At 41.9% G+C, this 21,400-nt stretch overlaps 1 pseudogene; it reads right to left on the reverse strand.

The window, feature by feature from the left end:
- Positions 1-9,379: 9,379 nt before the first annotated feature.
- Positions 9,380-9,497, reverse strand: LOC126200000 (5S ribosomal RNA; annotated as a pseudogene).
- Positions 9,498-21,400: the final 11,903 nt, after the last annotated feature.

Here is a 21,400-nt window from a genome sequence, read left to right on the forward strand (position 1 = left end):
TGAGCAATTCGGCGGTACGTCCACCCGGCCTCCCGCATGCCCACTATACGCCCTCGCTCAAAGTCCGTCAACTGCACATACGGTTCACGTCCACGCTGTCGCGGCATGCTACCAGTGTTAAAGACTGCGATGGAGCTCCGTATGCCACGGCAAACTGGCTGACACTGACGGCGGCGGTGCACAAATGCTGCGCAGCTAGCGCCATTCGACGGCCAACACCGCGGTTCCTGGTGTGTCCGCTGTGCCGTGCGTGTGATCATTGCTTGTACAGCCCTCTCGCAGTGTCCGGAGCAAGTATGGTGGGTCTGACACACCGGTGTCAATGTGTTCTTTTTTCCATTTCCAGGAGTGTAGAAATACGGGATCAATTTTAAATCTCTTGCCAATAGCACTCAACACTTCATGTAAGCAAAGAGCTAGTTGTGTTCCACAAGAACGGTATTTTCTAAATGTTTCTTGACTGTGTTTCAATAGACAATTCTCTTCGAGATAATTCATAATGTTCGAGCACAACAGATGTTCCAAAATCCTGCTGCATATTGACGTTAATGGCATGGGCCTGTAATTTAGTGGATTACTGCTACTACCTTTCTTCAATACTGGTGTGACCTGTGCAACTTTCTAGTCTTTGGGTACGGACCTCCCGTTGAGCGAGCGGTTGCATATGATTGTTAAGTGCCGCGCGGGATTAGCCGAGCGGTCCAGGGCGCTGCAGTCATGGACTGTGCGGCTCGTCCCGGCGGAGGTTCGAGTCCTCTCTCGGGCATGGATGTGTGTGTTTGTCCTTAGGATAATTTAGGTTAAGTAGTGTGCAAGCTTAGGGATTGATGACCTCAGCAGTTAAGTCCCATAATATTTCACACACATTTGAACATTTGATTGTTAAGTATGGAGCTATTGCATCAGCATACTCTGAAAGGAACCTAACTGATATACAGTCTGGACAAGAGGACTTGCTTTTATTAAGTTATTTAAGTTGCTTCACTACTCCGAGGATATCTGCTTCTACGTTACTCACGTTGGTAGCCGTTCTTGAGTCGAATTCTTTTGTGAAGACATTTCGGAAGGCAGTGTTTAGTAAATCTGCTTTGGCAGCACTCTCGTTGATAGTATTTCCATTGCTACCGTGCAGAGAAGGCAGTGATTGTGTCTTGCCGCTAGCATAATTTACGTACGCCCAGAATCTCTTTGGATTTTCTGCCAGGTTTCAAGTTTAGTTGTGGAAATTGTTATAAACATCTCGCATTGAAGTCCGCAATATATTTCGAGCTTCTGTGGAAGATCGCCAATCTTGGAGAATTTGAGTTCGTTTAAATTTGGCATGCTTTTTTCGTTGCTTCTGCAACAGTGTTCTGCTCAGTTTTGTGTACCAAGAGGGATCAGGTCCGTCTTCTGTTAATTTATTTGGTATCAATCTCTCAATTGCTGTCGATACTATTTCTTTAAATTCAAACCACATCTTGTCTACAGTTACCGGTACATTGTTAATTTAGAAGCAGTAGAAATCGTCTCTCAGGAAAGTGTCAAGTGAATTTTTATCTGTTTTTTTTTCAATATGTATGTTTTTCGTTTATTTTTCGAGTATTTGGGGTTACAATATTCAATCTCGCTACGGCAGCCCTGTGTTGCCTAATCCCTGTATCTGTTGTGATGCTCGCTATTAGCTCAGGATTATTTGTTGCTAAGAGGTCAAGTGTGTTTTCAAAACCATTTACTATTCCTATTGACTCAAGAACTAAATGCTCGAAATAATTTTCAGAAAATGCGTTTAGCACAATTTCAGATGATGTTTTATGCGTACCTCCGGATTTCAACATGTATTTATCCAACAAAAATGGTTCAAATGGCTCTGAGCACCATGGGACTCAACTGCTGTGGTTATCAGTCCCCTAGAACTTAGAACTACTTAAACCTAACTAACCTAAGGACATCACACACATCCATGCCCGAGGCAGGATTCGAACCTGCGACCGTAGCAGTCCCACGGTCCCGGACTGCGCGCCTAGAACCGCGAGACCACCGCGGCCGGCGTATTTATCCAACATATCGAGGGTGAATTAAAGTCACTATCAACTATAATTGTATGAGTCGAGAACGTGTTTGAAATCCAACTCATGTTTTCTTTGAACCTTTCAGCAATTGTCTCATCTGAGTTGGGAGGTCGATAAAAAGATCCAGTTATTATTTTGTTCCGGTTGCCTAGAATGATCTCTACATATACCAACTCACAGGAACAATCTACTTCAGTTTCGCTACGAGATAAACTACTTCTAACAGCAACAAACACACCACCAACTTTGTTTAGCCTATCCTTTCTAAATACCGTTAAGTCCTTCGCAAAAATTTCGGCTGAATATATCTTCGGCTTTACCCAGCTTTCATTGCCTATAACGATTTGAGCATCGGTGCTTTCTATTAGCTCTTGGAGCTCTAGTACTTTCCCAACACAGCTACGACAGTTTACAACTGTTATACCGATGGTGCTTGGATCTACGTTAATCCTGTGTTCGATAAGCACCATTTGAGGCAAACCAGTTTTGTGTCTTCCCGAGACCCTCTAACCGAAAGAACCGCCCAGTCCACGCCACACAGCTACCCGCGTAGCCGCCTCCTGCGTGTAGTGGACACCTGACCTATTCAGCGGAACCAGAAACCTTACCACCCTATGGCACAAGTCGAGAACTCTACAGGCTACACAGTCGCAGAACCGTCTGAGCCTCTGATTCAGACCCTCCACTCGGCTCTGTACCAGAGGCCCGCAATCGGTCCTGTCGACTATGCTGCAAATGGTCAGCTCTGCTTTCATCTTGCAAGCAAGACTGGCAGCGTTTATCACTTCTGTTAGCCGCTCGAAATCAGAGAGAATCTACACTCCTGGAAATGGAAAAAAGAACACATTGACACCGGTGTGTCAGACCCACCATACTTGCTCCGGACACTGCGAGAGGGCTGTACAAGCAATGATCACACGCACGGCACAGCGGACACACCAGGAACCGCGGTGTTGGCCGTCGAATGGCGCTAGCTGCGCAGCATTTGTGCACCGCCGCCGTCAGTGTCAGCCAGTTTGCCGTGGCATACGGAGCTCCATCGCAGTCTTTAACACTGGTAGCATGCCGCGACAGCGTGGACGTGAACCGTATGTGCAGTTGACGGACTTTGAGCGAGGGCGTATAGTGGGCATGCGGGAGGCCGGGTGGACGTACCGCCGAATTGCTCAACACGTGGGGCGTGAGGTCTCCACAGTACATCGATGTTGTCGCCAATGGTCGGCGGGAGGTGCACGTGCCCGTCGACCTGGGACCGGACCGCAGCGACGCACGGATGCACGCCAAGACCGTAGGATCCTACGCAGTGCCGTAGGGGACCGCACCGCCACTTCCCAGCAAATTAGGGACACTGTTGCTCCTGGGGTATCGGCGAGGACCATTCGCAACCGTCTCCATGAAGCTGGGCTACGGTCCCGCACACCGTTAGGCCGTCTTCCGCTCACGCCCCAACATCGTGCAGCCCGCCTCCAGTGGTGTCGCGACAGGCGTGAATGGAGGGACGAATGGAGACGTGTCGTCTTCAGCGATGAGAGTCGCTTCTGCCTTGGTGCCAATGATGGTCGTATGCGTGTTTGGCGCCGTGCAGGTGAGCGCCACAATCAGGACTGCATACGACCGAGGCACACAGGGCCAACACCCGGCATCATGGTGTGGGGAGCGATCTCCTACACTGGCCGTACACCACTGGTGATCGTCGAGGGGACACTGAATAGTGCACGGCACATCCAAACCGTCATCGAACCCATCGTTCTAACATTCCTAGACCGGCAAGGGAACTTGCTGTTCCAACAGGACAATGCACGTCCGCATGTATCCCGTGCCACCCAACGTGCTCTAGAAGGTGTAAGTCAACTACCCTGGCCAGCAAGATCTCCGGATCTGTCCCCCATTGAGCATGTTTGGGACTGGATGAAGCGTCGTCTCACGCGGTCTGCACGTCCAGCACGAACGCTGGTCCAACTGAGGCGCCAGGTGGAAATGGCATGGCAAGCCGTTCCACAGGACTACATCCAGCATCTCTACGATCGTCTCCATGGGAGAATAGCAGCCTGCATTGCTGCGAAAGGTGGATATACACTGTACTAGTGCCGACATTGTGCATGCTCTGTTGCCTGTGTCTATGTGCCTGTGGTTCTGTCAGTGTGATCATGTGATGTATCTGACCCCAGGAATGTGTCAATAAACTTTCCCCTTCCAGGGACAATGAATTCACGGTGTTCTTATTTCAATTTCCAGGAGTGTATTCCGATCCAAAGCAACACACATAATTGGTACCAACGTAAGCAACCACCTGCAGTTGCCTGCGCACTGTGCTCTTCACAGAAGGATCCGTTCCCCATGACTGCACTCAGGATGCACACAGAGTGCGCATTAGCATTCGTCCCCTCCTTGGCAGCCATGTCCTTTAAGGACCCCATAACGCGCCTAACATTGCAGCTCCTGACTACCAATAATCCCACACCTCTGTGATTGCCCAGATCTTGCAGGCTGAGAGGTTTTCTCTGAAACAGGCTACTGCATCTGGCTGAGTGACAGCTTCAGCCACGGACAGCATCTGAAACCTGTTTGTCAGACTAACCGGCGAGGCCTTACGTTCAGTCCCATGGGAAGTCTTTCGCCGCCTGCCACGCCCCGAGGCGACCTCCCACTCAACCAGAGGTAAGGGGTCAACCTCAGTGCTAGCAGTAACTGGGCTAGTCATCGGTGCACGGACGCAGACGTGCTGGAGGTCCGTTGGATCCCCATGGCTAGCAAATAACAGTGATGCCCATCCATTACAGCTTCAAGCTGTGTAACCGAAACCATCACAGCCTGGAGCTGAGAGCCAAGTATCACCAACTCGGCTCGCATCTACATACAGCAGTCACAGTCCCTGCTATACTAAATACTGTGGAAAACTACACCACACAGACAAACAAAGGACAATCGACATGCCCAACGGAACCCTGCCATAGACACGGAGGAAACCGCAAGAACTGTGTCTAATTTATTATATCTAATCTGAGTATAATTATATTTATATATTTATTCATCTAATTTATTAGATTAATAAGCAGAAATTAAAAAACTGAACTACTGAAGTACTCAGATGAGACTAGATAATTCGCTCATGATCGGAAATTCTCTACTGATTAAAAACTTGTAATATGTCACAAAATTGGTTTACTTTCCAACACAAACGAAAACGGGAGAACTGTGTCTATTAAGTATTAAATTACCACACAGAAACTGAAGAAACTAAACTACCAAAGCATACAGATGAAACTATACAATTTGCTCCTAGTTAGGAACTCGTAAAACATCACAAAATCTATTACTTCCCTGTTGCTGATAGTATCTCGGCCTGCTGCTGCTGCCTGACTAGCCGACTAACGTCAACAAGCGGGCACTAATAAGTACTTTTAAGATCATGGATATTGGTAATAATACATGGTCCATTATGTCCCTTCCAGTTTATGTTTAACATTATATTTTGCTGTATATCTCCTCTATTTCGAGTTAATCACTGCTAAAACTAAAAACAAATTTTCTTATTTTACCTTCATTGGACCTTGTCATGACGTTGAATAATGTATCATTTTATATGTAAAATTTGTAGCTCTTTTCAAATCTTAAATCAAACATTAGGGTTCTCATTTTAAAAAATCAGTTTCATCCCCAGATAACTTTGAAAATCACGTTCAAGTTCATGGCCATTAGCGGCAATGCGTGACCCTATTTGCTACATACAGCTGTTAGGTAACACATTTTGTTGTACCTCACCTCTAACCCGAGTTATTCCCCGTTATGGATTAAAATGGTCCACCCTGTATATCTGATGTATGAGACGACTTTCTAATGGAAGAGAAGGTTTAGGAACTGGCTAAGAATACATAGCATGTGGTCGTCATATTACTTGAAGGATCACCCACAGCTAAATTAAGTGCCGAAGGTACCATTATATGATGATAACATTTATATCACTAAAATGCGATGTAGAAAGATGTATGCACTGTCTGGCTAGGATACTGCAAGTGAAAGGTTTGATAATTTTAAACCTTCCACTCTGCATTTTATTTTCTTTAATTATTGTGTTCGGACTGTTGGAGAATTTGGCAGACAGTCTTATATGAAATATGTTTTAACGGGTTGGAGATTAAAGACTCCGTGCCCTAGAACTTCAAAGTGCCTTATATTATTCCAGTAATTTACTTTGAGCCTTTAATTACTGAGGTCAACTCAGGAGAGTAAGGAAACAAAAGAAGCAAACATTGCGGATGTAAAGGTAAGGTGGACGCTGGATCAAAATGGGTGGCATAGCTTCGTAGCAAGCACTGAAAATTGTATCCAAGAAAGAGAAACGCTTTAGAATAAAATTGTAACACAATTAAATAATATGGAAAAGGATGTGGCAGATATAGATGCAGTACAGAAAAAAATGCTGGCTTCATTATTAGGAAAAAAAGTGGAGTGACAAAATGAATATACAAAATGAGAAAACTTTGGAATCAAATCCAGATTATATTGAGTACAAAGAATCAGAGCATGCTCTCAGAAATACAAAGAACCCAAAGGCTGTAGGAAATGACTGTAAATATGGAACTGCTAAAATATTCGTAGACTTCAGTAACATTGAAAACAAGCTTCCTTATATTTCTGAAGCTTTACTGGGCAAGGCAGGAAACTCCAAAGATATCACTGATAAAACTAGTATTCAAAAAGGGCGACAGATCAAATGCAGAAAATTCTAGATGGTTATCGTTAATGAATTGAGTGCATAAGATTTGTGCTAGAATAATAACCGAAAGATTAAAGCCTAAAATTTGTCTATCAGAAGAACAAAGTAGATTCAGAAAAATAAAAAGTGAATAGAAAAATCTCCTGCAGCCAAGATTGTTTGTTATTTTTTTGGTATTTTATTTTATTTTCGTTTTTTCACAATGATTGGTTTCAACAGAATCTTGCTGTCATCATCGGATCTTCGGAAAATTCAAATTAATATGCACATACGCCACCACTACAATGTAGGTACGCTAAAAGGAATTTTCCGAAGATCCGATAATCACAGCAAAATTCTGTCGAAACCGGCCATTGTGAAATGAAATGAAATACTAAGCGATCTTGGCTGCAGAAGATTTTCCTATTCAACACTGACAGCTCGCTCCCTTCGAGCACGTGCAATCTATGTAAAAGAAAAAAACTCTTATACTACAAAAAATTATGGAGAGACTCAAGCAACGCAATAAAGATTGATGAAGGCCTTCGGTAAAGTAGATAGACAATTATTATAGGAGATATGAAGAAGAAGCGGCGTATCAATGTATCTTGTACAGGTAATTCAGAAGACCTATGATAATACAACGTGGCAGTACTAGGCAGCAAGATGAGAGACTGGGGCCAATTGATTGAGTTACAAATTGAAAAAAAAATTGTGCATTTATTTAAATAACTACTTTTAACATACGTAAGAAATCACAGTAATACTTAAAGACCCAAAGTTTAACTTGAGCACAGACAAGAAACAGCATAAAGACACAAAATGTCTCGTAAACAGACACAAGATCAAACATATCAACACCTGCAAAAAAGGCTCACAAGCAATTTAGTAAAATCAGTATTCAAAACAGAGCTTCAGAATGATTATGAAAGATGACAGTTATGTAACACTATCTTAGAAATCAAAAGTTTAAGGACGACGGCTTCAGTTCGATAATGAACTCCCAAGGTCCGCGTTTGAATCCCGGACAATTTTGCTCAAACCTGGCTACTGATAACCATCCACCTGGTTCTATTACATATACACCTCCTTACATCATAATTTTCATATCAAAATTAGGCATTACTCAAATGTTCACCTGAAACAGTTCAGTATTAGACCAAAGACAAAACAACATGTTGTTGTTGTATTCTTCAGTCCTGAGACTGGTTTGATGCAGCTCTCCATGCTACTCTATCCTGTGCAAGCCTCTTCATCTCCCAGTACCTACTGCAACATGCATCCTTCTGAATCTGCATAGTGTATTCATCTCTTGGTCTCCCTCTACGATTTTTAACCTCCACACTGCCCTCCAATACTAAATTGGTGATCCCTTGATGCCTCAGAGTATGTTCTACCAACCGATCCCTTCTTCTAGTCAAGTTGTGCCACAAACTTCTCTTCTCCCCAATCCTATTCAATACTTCCTCATTAGTTATGTGATCTACCCATTTAATCTCACCATTCTTCTGTAGCACCGCATTTCGAAAGCTTCTATTCTCTTCTTGTCCAAACTATTTATCGTCCATGTTTCACTTCCATACATGGCTGCGCTCCATACAAATACTTTCAGAAACGACTTCCTGACACTTAAATCTATACTCGATGTTAACAAATTTCTCCTCTTCAGAAAAGCTTTCCTTTCCATTGCCAGTATACATTTTATATCCTCTCTACTTCGACCATCATCAGTTATTTTGCCCCCCAAATAGAAAAACTCATTTACTACTTTAAGTGGCTCATTTCCTAATCTAATTCCCTCAGCATCACCCGACTTAATTCGACTACATTCCATTATCCTCGTTTTGCTTTTGTTGATGTTCATCTTACGTCTTCCTTCAAGACACTGTCCATTCCGTTCAACTGCTCTTCCAAGTCCTTTGCTGTCTATGACAGAATTACAATGTTATCGGCGAGCCTCAAGGTTTTTATTTCTTCTCAATGGATTTTAATACCTACTCCGATTTTTTTCTTTTGTTTCCTTTACTGTTTGCTCAATATACAGATTGAATAACATCGGGGAGAGACTACAACCCTGCCTCACTCCCTTCCCTACCGCTGCTTCCCTTTCATGCCCCTCGACTCTTATAACTGCCATCTGCTTTCTGTACAAATTGTAAATAGCCATTCGTTCCCTGTATTTTATCCCTACCACCTTCAGAATTTGAAAGAGAGCATTCGAGTCAACAATTTGAAAATCTTTCTCTAAGTCTACAAATGCTAGAAATGTAGGTTTGCCTTTCCTTAATCTATTTCTTAAGATAAGTCGTAGGGTCAGTATTGCCTCACGTGTTCCAATGTTTCTACGGAATCCAAACTGATCTTCCCCAAGGTTGATTTCTAAGATTGTCTTACATAACTGTCAACTTTCATAATCAACATGTTAAAAAAACCACTCCGTCTACAGGCCACAAGTGGCCCATCGTGACCATCCGACCGCTGTGTCATCCTCAGTGGAGGATGCGGATAGGAGGGGCGTGTGGTCAACACACCGCTCTCCCGGTCGTTATGATGGTATTCTTGACCGAAGCCGCTACTATTTGGTCGAGTAGCTCCTCAATTGGTATCACGAGTCTGAGTGCACCCCGAAAAATGGCAACAGCGCATGCTGGCCTGGATGGTCACCCATCCAAGTGCCGACCACGCCCGACAGCGCTTAACTTCGGTGATCTCACGGGAACCGTTGTATCCACTGCGGCAAGGCCGTTGCCGATCAACATGTTAACACGAACAGTTTAACGTGGTCCTTTCTTGTGTCGCTAACAGCTTAAGTATTTCAAAAACCTCTCCGAAAGGTTTGTAACAGCAAGCAATAAGCCAAAACGGTACCCGCTGGCCACAGGGAACATATTCGTAAATCAATTTAAACATTAAAAAATTCTGAATAATTGCACATATTAACATGCAACGAAGACTTCATTCACTGCAGCATGTAACCTGATTACTAACGGCCAATTAATGTAACAAGTTACCAAAGTTTCCATTGAACTAAAGCAGATGAATCATTCTGGCTCAGCGAGGACGTAATTAGCAAAACAAGCAACTTATAGAGCCTGATTGAAAATCTTGCTAGGCAGATGCAAATCACACTTAGTTGTGGGTCACCCATTAACGTATTGTGTCCAAAATAGCAAAATTCTCTGCCACATTTGTACACTCAACACCGGTACGTCACACACCTCAAAACAACTCACGTGTACTCAGCCGCCGGGCGGAGTGGCCGAACGGTACTAGGCGGAATAGTCTGGAACTGCGCGACCGCTACTGTCGCAGGTTCGAATCCTGCCTCGGGCATGGATGTGTGTGATGTCCTTAGGTTAGTTAGGTTTAAGTAGTTCTAAGTTCTAGAGGACTGATGACCTCAGATGTTAAGTCCCATAGCGCTCAGAGCCATTTGAACCATTTTGTATTCAGCCCGGCAAGGCACGGGGCCGCCATCGCTGCTGACACACGCCGCAGCCAACAGCCGAGAACTCGGCTCTCAGCTTATTTCCTCGACATGACTCGGAGCGGTCAATCACTGTCTCACACTTGGAGATGTAACAAGGGGAGTTGTCACGACGTCACAAACTTGAAGCCGACGTCCGCCATGACTGTTGCCAAACATCGGATTCTGACACTTTGATTGTGTGGAGTCGTGGAAGTCTTTTGATAAAAAATGCCATCTTGCGTTATTTAATGGTGTACTACTCGTTCTGACTGTAGTCGAAAGTGTGATGGTATCACATATCATTCGTAAGTGGACTCGTTTAAGCGATATTTTCTTTGATGTACGTGAATTTTGATTGCGCTATTTACACACACTGTAGTGGTTTTATTTCTGTAACTTGACTTCAGATTCCTTACCAACTCAACTCGAAAAGCTATCTGGATGAACCCTGTGAGAAGGAAAGATTGGAAACCGACCAAACATAGTAAAATATGTTCTCCATATTTTTGCGAAGATGTACCAGTTTCTTCAGTCCGTGTTAAGGAAAATGCTGATTTACGAAAGGCAGCCTTTTCACATCACATAATTCTCTTATTGGTTATTCTAAACATATAACAAAAAAGTTACATTAACGAGATGAAATGCGCGGTACTACTGCATCAAATACGCATGTAAAACCAGTAAAACGGTTGAATACGTTATTCCCCGAAACCACCGAAGCATTTACTATTTAAAACAGCTGTTGCGCGCACACGAAAGGAACTAAGAGGCAACCGCAACAGTAATCTGCTGATGTTTGGGGGCATCTAACAGGGCGGCACCGACTTGAAAGCAACGTACAGTGTCAGTCTACAGCGCCATCTACCTTCATTATATCGCCATGGCTTTGCCATGGACCATAGATCACCTCTGCCCAGCGACTCACTGACCCGGAGTGGTGCCAACCTAGTTGCATAAACAAAAATTTTGCCACTCTTCACACAACGAGAACCCAACTATAAGTACTTTAGGATAATAAGAAAAGAACAAAGTATATGTACATAGGAGTTCGACAAGGTTGCAGCCCTACCCCATTGCTCTTTAATGAAGAAAATGTATGCCAATGGAAAACGAAACTACAGAATTACGCATACCATTTTAACCAACAAGATTATATAGTGATGATCCAATTTGCAGACGATCAAATTTTAATCTCGAACGGTGAAGACAGATTATAGATAGCTGCCTTAGTGGTACAGAAATTATGTGAGATATACATGTCAATTTAAATTCAACAAACAAAAGCCATGGTTTTCTCTGGGAAACGCCCAACTAGGACAAAATTAGTAATAGAAAACAACTTCATAGAGCTTGAGATGGATTTAAACTTTTAGGAACCATGATAACATAGATCAAGAAGACAACATTAATACGTTCATGTACGTAAATGGTACCGAAATAACGCCTGTTAAAAATATCATAAGAACAGATATTTATCTTAATATTATAGTTATGTCGGCTCCCCTACTGCTGTATGGAAGTGAATCTCGGGTAACGAGAAAAATTTTTGGTAACACTTTCAGGATGCAGCGATCTTGTAATCTATATAAAAATCGGTGCAAAAACAGTCTATATCGCGATGGTACTTTATTAAAATGACCGGTTTCGGCCTATACTTAGGCTATCTTCAGACAGCACCATCAGCTGAAGTTGACGATGCGTACAACAGCCAGTTGATCTCAGTCACAGCTTCAGCGACTGAGGCCAACTTGCTGTTGTACGCAACGTCAACTTCAGCTGATGGTGCTGTCTGAAGATAGCCTAAGTATAGGCCGAAACCGGTCATTTTAATAAAGTACCATCGCGATATAGACTGTTTTTGCACCGATTTTATAACGAAGAAAAGACAAAATTAGATTGTGGGACAACGAAAATAAAAGGATACACCAAGTTAGATTATAAAAGAAATATATATCTTAGGAGTAAATTTGAAAATATTCGAAATGAACGAAAAGGTTGAAGAAAATAGGTAAAAATGGATATCTGATCTATTGCGAGGAATCAAGATTAGCACTAAATTTTTGGTAAAATAAAAGATGCATTGGAAGACCAGCAAAAAGATGGATCAAGTGTGAGCAGACCGAGCCATGCTTATCGCTTGACAACAAGAGACCACATGTTTCAGGCTGACAAATCAAATCGCATGCTGTACCTGAGTTTATCGCAAGAATTGTCCAAAGTCACATTATTTTGTTACTTTCGTACTCGCACTGGTTTTTCTGTCACAGTTTTATTTTCGCAGTCATTCAGATATTACGAAGAATATGAACCCCCCCCAATATTTTGGGATCATTAAGCCACTGAAAACTTTACTTCGCGCTGCTAACTATAGCGACATTATTCAAAATTGTAACAATACCTAAATTGACTCTTTTATTAAAAATAATTTTGACTCGATTCAGAGACCTTAACCATTGTCTTAAAAGCTTTCCATAACGAACGTTGCTTTATTTAGCGACCAATGCGTTCCTATAACGTGCAGACGGCCGAACTCCTACAGAGACACTGCGAAACTACCTCAACAGCTTAACTGTAACTATGAACCATGCACTGTCAAGCCAAGCTCGTCAGTGTCCAAATATTCAAAGTGCGACTGCTAGCGAGTTCCAGAACAAACTTTCCGCTTGGCCATAACGTAATTTTCAACTCATACCCAGGTGGAAACAAGGCTGCACATTAGTCTTGGTTGCAGTGTTGCCGCGCGGAGTGGCCGCGCGGTTAGAGGCGCCATGTCACGGATTGCGCGGCCCCTGGGGCATGGGTATGTGTGTTGTTTAGTTAGTTTAAGTGGTGTGTAAGTCTAGGACCGATACCACAGCAGTTTGGTCCCTTAGGTATTCACACACATTTGAACATTTCTTGCAGTATTAACACTATTTTATTACTTCCCAATAGCACGTTTCAGCTTTATTTAGACATCCCCGAATTGGCTGATATTTGATAGCGATGGGTACATGAGACACCGCGCATAAAAATATCCCAGCAGGTAAATATCCCTTGTCAAAGCTTTAAAAATACAGCATGATGTCATCATAGCATGTGGCGCTGTCCAGTGCAAACCAAATGGGATGAGACCTACGGTAGGGGTATTTACACTAATAACGTAAGACATACTATAGGCCTAATCTTGTTTTGTTTGCATTGAACGGCGCTAATGCCGTAATAAGGACACCACGCTATGTTTTTAAAGTTTTGACAAGGGATATTTATGCGCGGTATCTCATGTACCCATCGCTACCAAATATCAGCCAATATGAAGACACCTAAATAAAGGTGAAACGTGTCATTGAGAAATAATAAAAAAAATTAAGATTGAACATTTTAGCAGCTATCTGCAAACTACGTGCTCCATACGTGACCAATGTATAGGCTGATCGTCAGTCATGGGATCGATAATTTCATAATAACGTTTCCTGGTCTGGTACGTTACAAGATATAAGAGTATTCTGAACTTATTATTAGGAGATAACAAAGGTACGTCTTTCTAAATTACTTATGTTTCATAATAAATGTCTACTGCATCGTCCCTGGTAGCACTGCGCTGAAATAACCGACAGACAATCGTGTGGGCTGTGTCCATAGTCGAGTTAGGAATTCACGATCGGTTGTCAAAGATGAAACATTACTCGATGCAGGAACCTGCACGCATGCGTTTAACGTAGGGTTCGGTAGGATGTAATGTGGACAGCGGAAGGAATCCACAGAAAACATTGTTGTGATGGATGTGATCCTAATGAAAAAAAATTTATCGCCGTTAGACGACTGTCCATCTATTTTGACAAATAATAAAGAATTGTTCTCGCAGTAGAATTTGCGAAAATTGTGATGAATCTTGTGGGAGAAGATTCATCAGTGGGCCCCGTTAACTTCTGAAATGCACACTTCGAAGAATACAGTGTGGAGAGTACTGGTGGAATAACATTTACACTTCTTCTGACTACAAAGTGTGCAGGCAATGAGAGCGAATGGTTCTGAACCAAGAAATCAGTTACATCAAAGTTTAAATCTTGGCTGTCGTCTTTTCCCGTCACTTTCTTCTCTCCTCGCCGATATATAATGTCTTACCTCCAGAGAAATTCTTATGTCACCATGATCGTGGCAGCACCAACCTTCTTGTCTTACTGCAGGAGTTTCTTCAAAACCTTGCTGCACGAGTATACTGGGACACGTGGGGAGGATACAGACAAGAAACAGTAGAATTTTAACTTAATTTATGTAAACAGGAAATATTGTTAGAAAAAAATTTAAAAAGTTCTTGATCAGTTTACTTCAAATTTTTGCAGGATACTCTAATAAATATTTGGGTCAACATAGAGTAGTCATTTTTCAAATAACAATGTATATGTTTTTTGTTACCAGAGTCTGTGAGAAAGAACATGCTGTGTGAATTGCCCTCTGGCGTAAGTGAACTTACAGCACCTCAGTGGCGGAAGCTGGCTAAATCCATAAATCGCTATCAAAAACTATTCTGATGGCTGAATCAAAGACCGTTGTTTTTTAATGTCCGATAAAACAGGGTTCCAAATCTTACTTAAAGGATAACCCTTTATTCATAAGATTGTCAGATAGCCGAATTTAACTGATTCTTTTGCAACACAGTCCCAATAGCGATGTTCGTGGGCAGCCATTTGCGCCTCTTCGTATAACATTTTATGTCCCTCCGTAAGACAGCGCTCTGCCACTGGAGATTTCTCAGGCTGGAACAAACGGATGTGGCACTGGTGCTCCACACGTCGCTTTTGAGTGGTACGAATCTTGACCGAAATAAACTTTCCCAGAATGGCAGAGGAATTTGTACACACCGGGCTTGCTCAAGCCCATGGCATCCTTTAGTGAGCAAGAGAATCCATTGAAATCCGACCATCTGACAATCTTACAAATACAGACAAGGTTTAAAAACCAACGGCCTATGATTCAGCCATCAGAATAGTTTCTGATAGCGATTTACCGATTTCGCCGGCTTCCGCCGCTGGGGCGCTGTACGTCCACTTACGCTACGGGTCAGTTACGACGATTTCTCGTGGACGTGCTTATGGCCTTACGCGGCGTATAAAGGAGTCACTGTTCGCGGTCTGAATTCAGTTCCGGCGAGTTCGTGCAGCAGTACACTCATGTGAAGACGGCGGATAGGTGGACCGGGGAATTATTGTGTCAGGATGACTTCGTTATCCGTCTGAAGACCAGAGACGAATATCATAAGTTAAGTGCTGCGCTGTGAGAGCGTGCGGTGTCGTTTTCTTCCTCACTACGACAGCTTAAACTGAATGTATAATTGTACTCTGCAAACGGGCAGCTTTATATATTTTTGGACGATTCATATTCCCTGTCAGTATTCTTACTTACACTGAGGTTTTCTCTTAAAACTGGCTGCGAGGGAGAAAACGAAACAGCACACTGTTGTGTATACAATTTTTAATAAAGGTGGCCGAGCGGTTCTAGGCGTTACAGTCGGGAACCGCGCGACCGCTACGGTCGCAGGTTCGAATCCTGCGTCGGGCATGGATGTGTGTGATGTCCTTAGGTTAGTTAGGTTTAAGTAGTTCTAAGTTCTAGGGGACTTATGACCACAGCAGTTGAGTCTCATAGTGCTCAGAGCCATTTGAACCATTTTGAAGCAAGGTTGTATCAGGAGACCTGTGTTTTTTACCGTTTGTTTGAGACAGGGTCGTTTCAGGAAGTAGGAAATCATGAAGAACGTACCCCAAATGTTCGGACACCAAACTTGGAGAAAAATGTAAGACTGTGGAAGGCGACCGCCTGTCAGTACCAGGCAGTTGGCCCGTCAACGCAGGGTAAGCCAGACACGACCGTGTGGAACATTCTCCACGACAACTGTTACTACCCTCATCATTTACAGCGTGTGCAGGGCTTACTAGCGACAGGGAGCAATTCTCTCACTGGTTTCCTCACTAGGCAGCCAGTATTCGGAGATTTGTGCCGTCAAGACTGTTCACAGTTTACGCGGAGTGGTATCTTCAACTTTCATAACAGTCATCTGTGGGACAGTATGCAGAACCCCCATGGTCCGGCTACATCGGTGCAGCCGGAATCTGTGGTCTGGAATAATTGGCGACCTATTTTGGGACCAGTCTTCTTCCTTCCACGTCGCCTAACAGGCCGGAACTATCGGTGATTCTTGCGGGTGACTTTGCCTCCTCTACTGGAAGAAATACCATTGATGATTCGAAGGGCTATGTGACTGCAACATGATGGTGCTCCATCACACTTCACCGTTAACGCTCGACGCATCTCAATCGTGTATTCCCTGGTCGATGGATCGGGGTCCAGTTGCATGGCCTGCTCGTTCATCGGATCTCAACCTGTGCGATTTCTGGCTATGGGACCATATCAAAAGCATCGTGTACGCAGAGCACATTCCAGATGTGGAGACACTGGAGCAGCGTATTCATGCTGCCTTTGGCGATGTTCAGATGTGAACGTGATACAGAACATGCTACGGGCAGTACAAACATGTGTTGAGGGATATGGACACCATTTTGAATACATACTGTTACTGTGGCTGCATGATAGAGCGCGTATTAGACCGCAGTCTCTGTAACTATATGTGATTGAATAAATGGTCTCTAGCATGGAAACCATGCATTTCCAGACGTAAGTTCATTACACCTTTTTTTTGTTCCGTATTCTCTCATCGACAAATCCCTAGAGTTTGTATACGGTGGAAAAAACACAATGTATACGAGAGAAACAATTTGTGTAATGGTTTCAATGCCGCGCTATCATAGTCAAAACTGACTGTGAGAAATGACACAAAACCACACATTTTTCACAACACAGCATTTTCTATCTCGTAGTCAGTTTTAGCAATAAATCTGTTCATTTACTTTTAAAAATTGTATGTAGCCCATGTCCGAATGTTTAATGGAATACCGGTAAAAATGAGAGGGAAATCGGTCAGAAACTTTTCGAGATATTTCTCTCTCATATTCTATATGATTTATTATAATTTCCAGTTTAAATACCGTCAGAGTGAGTTAAATTCCAATGAGGAGCCGAAATTTACATCGTGACAATTCCCATCAATACTCCAGATTATCACATACATCCTATTATCATACGTATTTAGCAGTTACAAAGCATAGCTGATTCGATGCTTTCAATATATTCTCCAACATAAATGAAAGTTAAGACGGGTTCTTCATTTTGGGAGCTAATAATCCGCAATACCAGAAATAGCCCGGAGACACTTTTCAAATTATTAGATAAAAAAAGGCAGGTAAACGGAATAATACTGTTATTGCTAGCAATATATCTTCACTTCACTTGCTAGGGATCCAATGAAAAAGGTACAAGAAGAGCTAGTGTAGTTACTAACAAGGAGATCATTGTTACCGGCCAAATGGGAAAAGCTACGAAGTTCTATCATGAAACCGAAGACTCCACAGTGCATGGGGGCTTAATTAAAATATATAATGCAAATAATTTTAATTTTATGTTTAGTAGCTGTCTGTCCGATTACGAAGTTTAACTGAATGATTAGTGATAGGGAATATTATGGACTGTTACTTGCACTTTTTCTACATGATTCGTGCCACTAGGACATGTTTCATTTCTGCTGATGAACAGTGTGATTAGTGATAGTGAATATTATGGACTGCGGTCAGCACCTGTTCAACATTGCTGGGTGCCACTGGTGGACTGCTTCTACTGAAATGATGTCACTTGTTGCTGTCTGCACCTGCTCAACATTTCTGGGTGCCACTGATGGACTGCTTCTACTGAAATGGTGTTACTTGTTGGTGTCTGCACCTATTCAACATTACTGGGTGCCACTGATGGACTGCTTCTACCGAAATGATGTCACTTGTTGCTGTCAGCACCTGCTTAACATTGCTGGGTGCCACTGATGGACTGCTTCTACTGAACAGATGACACCTGTTGATGTCTGCACCTGTTCAACATTACTGTGTGCCACTGATGGAATGCTTCTACTAAAAAGATGTCACCTGTTGATATCTGCACCTGTTCAACATTGCTAGGTGCCACTGATGGACTGCTTCTATTGAAATAATGTTACTTGTTGGTATTTGCACCTGTTGACCATTGCTGGGTGCTACTGCTGGAACTGTCAACTACTTGTTTCTTGGGCTATGGAAAGAGTTTATGTGAATATTTGTATAAACTGATTTTTTGTGTATTACTGTTTGTGAAAAGTTATGAGACTCTTACCTGCACATATTCGTCATTGCTGACGCTATTGATTGAACTGTTTAACCACATAATACTTCTGTAAACTATTATGTAAAGTCACATGTATGAAAGAATTTGTATTGCTTACTGTATTTTATATATTAGGTTATTGAAAAATCAGTGCAAAGCCAAAATTTTAGCTAATATGTGATATTTACGTATTAATATTATCTTTTATTTTTGTCTGTATTTTTTTGACGAATTTGGTGGTATTTTCACCACCAATGCTGGCAAAAATACCATCAAATTCTAGCCCGTGGAGGAAGGGCATATGAAAGGTGGATACACTGAGCCACAGCGCCAGAGATCGCGCTAGAGAGTATTGTTCTGCCGCCTCCACTGGCAGTGATTATTGAGATGTCGTAGAGGGCAGTGCCTGTCGAGGACTCGTAGTAGTCAGTGTGTGTTGAGATGTGCTAGTGGGCAGTGTTTGTCGAGATGTTGTTCCATGTTTTATGCAGTTGTTTGATGGGCTAGACAGCAGATGTTGTTCGAATGGAAATATTGTAGTGATCAGAGTGCTTTTCGTCAATATATATGAAGGTAAAATATTCTGTGCTTTTTTTTTTCATTATTTCAGTGTCTTAAATAATGCGTCATTACAGGTTCAGTCAACAAAGCATCTGGCTTGTGTTCTTGGATTAGAGTGTAATTCTGGTTCTCTTGAGTAATTATGGTATTTTTATTTTCTTTAATTAATTCAGTAGAAATGATATTTAAAATTTCTTGTGTTATTGAAGAAGAACCGTGCCAGATGCGTACGTTGAGTCATACTTCCACACACAGAACAGTTACACTTGTGCTTTGGTTTCGTAGGTTTTATAGTTGCTGGGGACTTAATTAATTAATTGTGTTAATGAAAATTTCCATTTCATTCTTTGTTGTTGTTCTATGCAGTCAGATAGCGTAATAATACTAGTCAGGGCCAACCGTTTACGAGACTTCGTAATCGGACAGACAGCTACTAGACCAAAAAATTTAAATTATTTGCATTTTTTTAATTAAGCCCCCATGCACGTATTTGCTGCTTTGCGTATGGATTGCATATTTACACATTTCTGTTTCGCTGTCATAACTACTCTTTAATTTGGTATATAGAAATGCTGATATACTGTGTACAAACAGAGTTTAGGTCACACCATGGTGTTAATTATAGATTGTTCGCTTGACGGAGACTCGTTATAGGGATTGTGCTGCATCCACTTGTTGACATTCTGTTCTCTACTGGTATATTTACTCGCTATTGCATGTTTTGCTTACGCTCAGTGCCTGATATTTTTAAGGTAAGAAAATGAACTGCTATAATTCGACGAACGACATTAGTACGAGAAACTTCATAGAAGTCACATGAGCTGGAGGTTTTATGGAAGCTATATAAATTTATGCTAATAGGAAGGAAGCTAACGACATGACATACCAACACTAGGTTAGACCATTGACAGTTATTACACTGCACTTTCGTGAGTAATTGAAATAGGAAGTGACACTTGACACAAGAAATACTCCACATGTTTGCTTCTGTTTGCCATAATTCTTGAAGTGGTGTACACACTGTGAAATATTATGATCATTCACACTCCGTAATCGTACTTAATTACTGAGAGTTATTCGAACTAAAGTCTGTTAGAGGTCATGAGTAGAAAATTTGGGTCAGATGGATGACACAGAGGTTGTGTGTGGACACTGTGTCTTCGGATTGTATGGGATGATGAACTGAAGTTTGCACTAGGATTTTGTCTGTACTTGTTCGAGGAGACTGACTAGAGGAAAGATTTGTTATGGAAGTGAAATGATATTGGTGCTGAGGTTTATATGTATCGACGTATTGAAGAGGTATTATTGAAGTATTAAGATTAAGTGATGATTATTGGAGTTTTCGTGGACAAGAGGTAAGGTAAATGATATTGATGATAAGGTTTATATGTATCGACGTATTGAAGAGGTATTATTGATGATAAGGATTATATGTATCGACGAAAGAGGTATTATTGAAGTATTGAGATTATGTGATGCTGATGATTATTGGAGTTCTGGTGGATAAGAGGTGAAGTAAGTGAGGAGCATATTTTTTTTGTTGGTCTATATGGAACAAGGAGGATGAAGATGGCAGACTAGAACACTCAAGTAGAAGGAAGATTGTCTACACACACACTTTGTCAAATCACTAAGCAGTATATACTTTTTTTTTGAGAGAAGAAGCATGTGCATATCTTGGCTCACTGACAGTTGTTCAGCAACCGTACATTTTGATCTGGCTTGGCAAACATTGGTCTTGACATGATGACTATGACGTTGACTAACTATTATTGACTGTTATACATTGCTGCCACTACTACTTGATACACATGATGAACATAAAATTTTGACAGAATTGCATTTACACAGTTAACACTATTCAACTACACAGTAGCACTTAATGTGGATGAAAGATGAGTGAGTGTGTTTTGTGTGTTTTCCTTTCATAATCCCAGAGAAGTGATCCCAACCTATCTCCTAAATATTATTTTACTTGTTTGTTGTGGCTTGCACTGACACCCATAAATATTATAGGTTTACTGCTATTTGTGTATTGTAATAGTTAATATGACAATTATCTGATATCATTTGTGTGTTTATTATTATTTGTATGATGAACTGTATAATTAGTGATAGTGAATATTATGGACTGTTACCTGCACTTATTCAACATGGTGGATGCCACCTGGACATGTTTAATTTCTGCTGATGAACTGTATGATTAGTGATAGGGAATATTATGGACTGTTATTTGCACTTTTTCTACATGATTGGTGCCACTAGAACATGTTTAATTTCTGCTGATGAACAGTGTGATTAGTGAAAGTGAATATTATGGACTGCGGTCAGCACCTGCTCAACATTGCTGGTGCCACTAATGGAACTGCTTATACTGAAATGGTGTTACTTGTTGGTGTC

The sequence above is a fragment of the Schistocerca nitens genome, chromosome 8 (genome assembly GCF_023898315.1).
Source record: "Schistocerca nitens isolate TAMUIC-IGC-003100 chromosome 8, iqSchNite1.1, whole genome shotgun sequence".
Lineage (NCBI taxonomy): Eukaryota > Metazoa > Arthropoda > Insecta > Orthoptera > Acrididae > Schistocerca > Schistocerca nitens.